We start from the raw sequence: 6,486 nt of genomic DNA, 5'->3' as shown, positions 1-6,486 counted from the left end.
CACAATCAGCGAAGGCAAATCAGCAGTATCAGCGCAGACAGAAGGGGAATTATGATTGCTATCAGCGATGCAATGTGGATCATTGATCACGCACGCAGATCAACAACCCACATCACATTGCTATATCGCTATCGGAAAAAAACAAAAGGGCGGGACCTTTGCACATTCATAAGTGCCGATGCGGTTTCGCCTGGACTCGAAAGGGTTCATAAATGATATTATATAAGATTTCAGGTTCGTTGTAGGCCGTTTTCAATGCATTTTTGTGTGTTCTCATTGTTTAAATGAAAATACAAAGGAACCATGGAATAAACCAAATGCGACTTGCGATAGCAACAAGGGCAGATCCGATGGGTTTTGGAGGTGAAAGATATATATATATCTATATATATATATCAAAATACAAAGGATACAAAGGGACTAGGCCATCTGCGATAGGCGATAGCGACCCAAACGGTAGACCTGATAGATATATATTCCATGTTTAAATACTTTTCAAATCCACCAAGGCAATTTTTTCCTGTTTTTTAGTGTTTTTCATGTATTTCCAAAATACATAGAGAAGGTGGGAGTTCACAGTATTACATCATTTTTTTGTATTAAATAGAAACCAGTCACTGTCTGCATTTTAGAGGAGTTTCATGGGCCCGAAGAGCCATTCCACCACATATACAGTGCAACATAGAAGCATCATGGAGCACGCACAGCTAGCCTAAAACAAAATCGGCCATGAAGCATCAACAGAAAGTGCAACTCATCCATAATAGCAGAATCAATTGTGAGGCATCTCTGGAATAAGAGAGCTCCTAGACAAAATAACAAACCACCCAAAAATATCTGAAAGTTGTTATTCCTCTGTCAAAAGGAGAAAAAACCTCCAAGCCATGCTTTCCTTCAGGGAATCAAATAGTTAAGGGATAGAGAGGATAGATTAAGACTCCGAGCCTCCTAGAGAGCTCAGGAGCATTGTAAAGGGCCTATGAAAGGCAGAAAACTAAATGTAATAGGGGCTCAACTTCTGGAGATTATTCCTCCTTTGTTCCTTTAAGCTCCTCATCTTTATTCTAGCAATACAACCTCATTTTGCTATTACATGTTCAATCCCCATTTTCTTTACTATTCTAAGCTTGCACCTGAACGGTTTGTTCATGTTTCCTTTGTGTTTAAAGCTAGATAACTGTCATCTTATCTCTGCTTTGATAACTTAGATTTGCAAGCTTCTTTGCTACATGTATCTAACCATTCATATGTGGTCATATGTGCATCTCCCAGTACACTCAGTATTCTCTTTTGCTACCTGTAGCTAGTCATTCATTTATGTTTATATATGAAATCTGCTGATATAGTTAGTATTCTCCATCTATCCATTAAATATACAAACTATTGAGCATTAGTGGTCTAAAGCCTTGTGTTGTTGAGAGTGTTCATGCATGTCTTGAGTAAGAATAGAGCTGAAATGATTATCTGACTTGATCCAAACCATCATTCATTCTAGTAGTTCAAAGAACACACTAAAAATTATATCTTACCAGGCACCTCCAAGCTACAACCTAGGAGGGTTTCCTAGGGTTCTAACAGTACTAGTGGAATTTCATCTCTTTTGGATGGCTTTCCTATCCTTTGACATACATCACATACTTGAAAATAGTCTTTTGCATCCTTATGTATTGTAGGCCACCATAACCTGGCTCTCAAAATCTTCTGCGCAATGGATTTTCCTACATAATGCCCACCTACAACTCCTCCATGAGCTTCTATCAGAATGCTCTGTTTTTCATGTTCAAGGACATATTTGCACAATACTTCATCCAATCCCATTTTATACAAGTGTCTCGCAATCAGCGAGAAATTAGCTGCTCGAACCACCAATTCCTTCTTTTTCTTTGTAGTGTACTCCCGGGCAAAATTTTTGTGGACAAAAACTAAATAATATCCACGAAATGATCATCAGTGACTTTAATTGCAAACAATTTTGCATCGAGTAGGTCATCTTCAATACTTGTAGGTTCTTCTCTTGTATTTATCTTGGATAGATGATCAGGCCCAATATTCAATATTCCTAGCTTCACTATAGCTTTGAAGTCATATTCTTGGAATAATAACAACCATCGACACATATTCCCTCTTAAAACAAGGTTATTTAGCAAGTACTTCAACGTGAAATGATCTATGAACATCTTAAAGTGTGCTCCCAACAAGTAATGTATGAACTTCTACAGTGCATACACCATATCTAACCCCTCCCTTTCTATCGTGGTGTAATTCTTTTCTACCTTAGACAACTTCCTACTTGTAAATGCTATGGGATGATCAATATCCCATGCACCTCATTGCACTAGTACTACTCCCAAATCTATGAAAGATGCATCAACATGCACATGAAACTCTTTCTTCCAATCAACGAAAGCTATAATCGGCGCAATTACCATCTTCTCTTTCAGTACATCTAAGATCTTCTGGAATTCTTCATCCCACTGGAAGGTCACATCATTATTCAACAACTTCTCCATCGGCGCAGTTATCTGTGCATATCCTTTTATAAATTTCCTGTAGTAACCAGTGTGTCCTAGTGTAGTACACAATTGTCTTATTGTTTTCAGTGCTGGAAGGTTCATAATGACTGCGATCTTCACTGGATGCACCATCAATCCCTGTTTACAAGCCATATCTCCCAACAATAATCCAAATGGCACACAAAAGATGCACTTCTTTAGATCCAATGATATTTTATACTTTCTACATATATCCAGCATCAATCTTAACCTCGCCACATGCTTCTTGCATAGCCCAAATACTATCCAATCGTTGAAGTAAACTTCCAGAAATTTTATTATGCACTCCTAGAAAGATGCAATTACAACTCTAGAAAAAATAGCAGGCGCATTATTCAACCGAAAAGGCATCACTGTATACTGATAGGAGCTCCATTCTATGGCAAACGTTGTCTTCTTTTTGTCTTCTGGTGCAATTCTAATCTGATGATACCCTGAGAAGCCATATGTAAACGAGTAAGCCTCTTGTCCTCGTACATTATCCAACACTTCATCCATAAATGGGGTAGGAAAAGGGTCATGCATGTATGCATGCATCATTCAACTTCCACAAGTCCACATAGATTCTAATTTCCCCTTATGTCTTCTTCTCCTGAAGTACCATGGGACTTACCCATTCAAACTCTTTGACAGGTTCAATTATCCTTGCTGCTAACATCTTATCCAATTCTTCATTTACCTTTCTGTATACTTCTGATTTAGTCTATAAGGCCTCTTCTTAACATGCTTTGCATCAGGCTTCACAGGAATCCTAATAACTCCCAAATCCCCTGTCATATCTTTCATGTCTGAAAATTTAGTGGGAAAAAACTCCTGTTATTCATGTAAGAGATTTGTTATCTTGCTGACAGTGTCTTCATCCCAGTGCCTTCATCTCCCTCATTTCCTTCATAAATTCCCTCATTCCCTTTAAAATCCCTTTTCTTTTGATAAATTCCTAAAATCCTAAGTCAAAACCCTTTTTCCCCTTGTTCATATCCCAAAAAAATATTATACATTTCTATATCCGATTTTCTATGGTTATAGATCGTAACTTTATGAAATCCCTTTGAAATTCCAACTCTAGCCACATTTCCATGTTATATCATAAACTCTAGCCGTTGTTCCACTTTTGCCTTAAAATATTTCAAACATTTGAAAACCATATTAAAGTGCTTTTTTATATCGCATCGATTTGTTTTAAAAAGAATAGGCCCTGACCCACTAGCCATGTATCGCCATATCACATTACTGTAGTTGGCGTTTATTATATGAAATATCAAACAAAACTCCTCACCCCTCTACTGATTGTGATAACTGGGCCCACATCATACGCAACCCACAATCAAAAATTTCATATGAAATGTAACGCAATTCCCCATACCCTTTTCCCTTATGTGACTACGATAAGTCTCATATTCCTTACCCCGCATCACATCCTTCAGTGATATCCCCATCTCGCAGAGTTAAATCCCGCACCACATCGTGTGATATGTCCCATGCTGATATAAGTCTTGGCGTTGATATGTCCCACACTGATATCACTCCCCACTTTGATTCACATCCCTCCTTGTGTCGATTGTGATATCCTCCTACCCCCGCCTATGAGTCCTGCCTCCTGGCTATCAATCCTAGCCCCCGACATCGCATCATCTTTGAGTTCCTCCCAACAAGGCCCTACTCCCCGATTGCGATATGGAAACACCTCAATGGTGATATTTCATATATCATGGCTTAATGGGTTATCGTGTCTGGTCCATTGTCAGAACACTTTGGAATAGGGTAAAGTTCCTCCATCTGGTTGTGATTTCGATTAGCCTCATGGATGTGATATTTTATATATCGCAGTGTTTAAACCTTTAAGTCTTCCTTTGTTGTAAAACATGAAAAATCAGTATTAACAAACCTTTGTCTCTATTTCAATTGCGATACGACAAAGGCCCGATCCTAATGTGATTGCGATGAAGGTCAACAGGCAGAGAAAGAATCTATCTCATGGCTCACTTTTAATCGGAAAAACAACAGCAAGGGAGCCACATTGCATATTTGTTACAATAGTTCTTAGAACCAATTGTAGGAAAAATGGAAGAGTGGGTAGTTTATCAAACAACAACTCTAACATAATGTTTATTTCAGGCTTAAATTGCACCAAAACTCATAAAAATGATATTCTAGTAGTTTTGACCTAGTTTAGGATTTTTTGTAATAAATATTGAGGTATGTTTCAAGATATTTTTCTGTAAAACATTGGATAAATATTTGAGCTTTTGAAGTATTAGGAGTTATAAATCAGAGAATGAAAGGCTTGGAGCTTGTAATCATTTTTTTTTACAGGAAATCAAAGGCCAGTTGCAACTATTATTTAGGAATTCTTGTGGTATGAGATTGTGATAATGTTTTTCTTAAGTGATTCAATTTAATGAATGTTTAACATATCTTCTTTCCATATATATGCTTTCATTTATTTTCCTATGAGTTTGCTAAACATAATTCTTGAAGTTTAAGCCCTGTTTTGATAGGAACTTCATATTTGTGTTATCTATCTTTTGATAAATGAATTCATGCTTGCCATGCTCATTTTGAATATTTTATTTTCTACCCTACACTACATTGACAAAACCCCAAAGTATCACAAAGGCATACCTACCCTGCTCATTTATATATCTTGTAGCTGAAACCTTTGATCTTTTGACCTAGTTCCCTGATTTTCCCTCCTGATCTAGCAAAACCTTAATTTTCAAAACCTTACATGGGCTGAAATATCTAGCCTAAAATCTATTATCTCTCTAGTCATTTTTGGTTGTGATCATAGATAGAGCCCTCTCTGATTTGGTAGGGCTAACTGCCAAACTAAAAGCTTGGTTTGAGGTTACCTCCTTCAATCTCCTTTCTCAACTTTGGGATATTGTGGAGGATAACACCTTCTATGGTCTTTTAATTCCTCAATAGCTTCATGAAGTTCTATAAAAAAGACTTCAATATATTTGGATCCACCTCCTATGTCGCAACCAGTACTATCTCATGGTTATCCTTCTGAGTTGGCTGCCTGATAGAGGTTGAGGCCCCACCATCCATAAAAATTCACCTCACCTCCAAGAATGATTTCTTTTCCTTCAAGATATCAAATGCAAGATATTTTTTAGTAGTTTTCCTTACTCATGTAGCTTCAACTTCCTTTTTCCCATTGGTGTTATCATTTCCATTTGCAGTTCCACTTCTTGTTACAATGCCAATGTGAGGTTGATCTTCTCTTGTCTCAGCGATAATCATTTGGAGATTTTATGTAGGCTCCTGGTTTCCTTTCTCCTACATCTTCACAATAAGGATGGGAAATTATTCTATCACATGATCAAAAGACTTAAAGTAACTGCAGGTTGTTGTGGGGTTCTGACATTCTCTTGTGAGGTCTCCTACCTATCCACAGTTATAATAGATAATCTGGCCATGTGCTCAACCAGCTCGTCGTCCTCATCCTCATCCTTGAAATCCTCCTTGACCAGCATGCTGGCATGTCTCTTCGTGTGTGTCCTTCAGCTTGAAGTATATAACTATCAATAGTGCGCTCCATCATTAACTCATAACTTCGGCAATTTTTCTCATCATTCCCAACTAATCTTTAGAAGTTACAAAACAACTGCGTCGGGGTCTGTACATACTTTTATAATAGGTAACCTTGCTTAGAGCAACGTTGACCTCTCATTCTAACAATGTCACACCGTAAACATGGATTTACTGGATTAGGAACTCCACTTGCAATATAATCTTTGAGCACAAGGTATTAATCCTTATAATGACCCTTTGATTTGCATCTTTTACACCATACTTATATCTTGTCTCCTTATATTTCTTGAGGTCCTGCAATTCCAAGGTCAAATTAGCTAGCTGATTCTGTATCTTTTGTACTCCTGCATGAGTATCCCCAATCGGTGAAGCTTACAGCTTCATCGCAATCTCC

This window comes from Pinus tabuliformis, chromosome 1_2, assembly GCF_031772625.1.
Source record: "Pinus tabuliformis cultivar Carrire ecotype Pingquan chromosome 1_2, CPIR1, whole genome shotgun sequence".
NCBI lineage: Eukaryota > Viridiplantae > Streptophyta > Pinopsida > Pinales > Pinaceae > Pinus > Pinus tabuliformis.
This window is presented reverse-complemented; position numbering follows the sequence as displayed.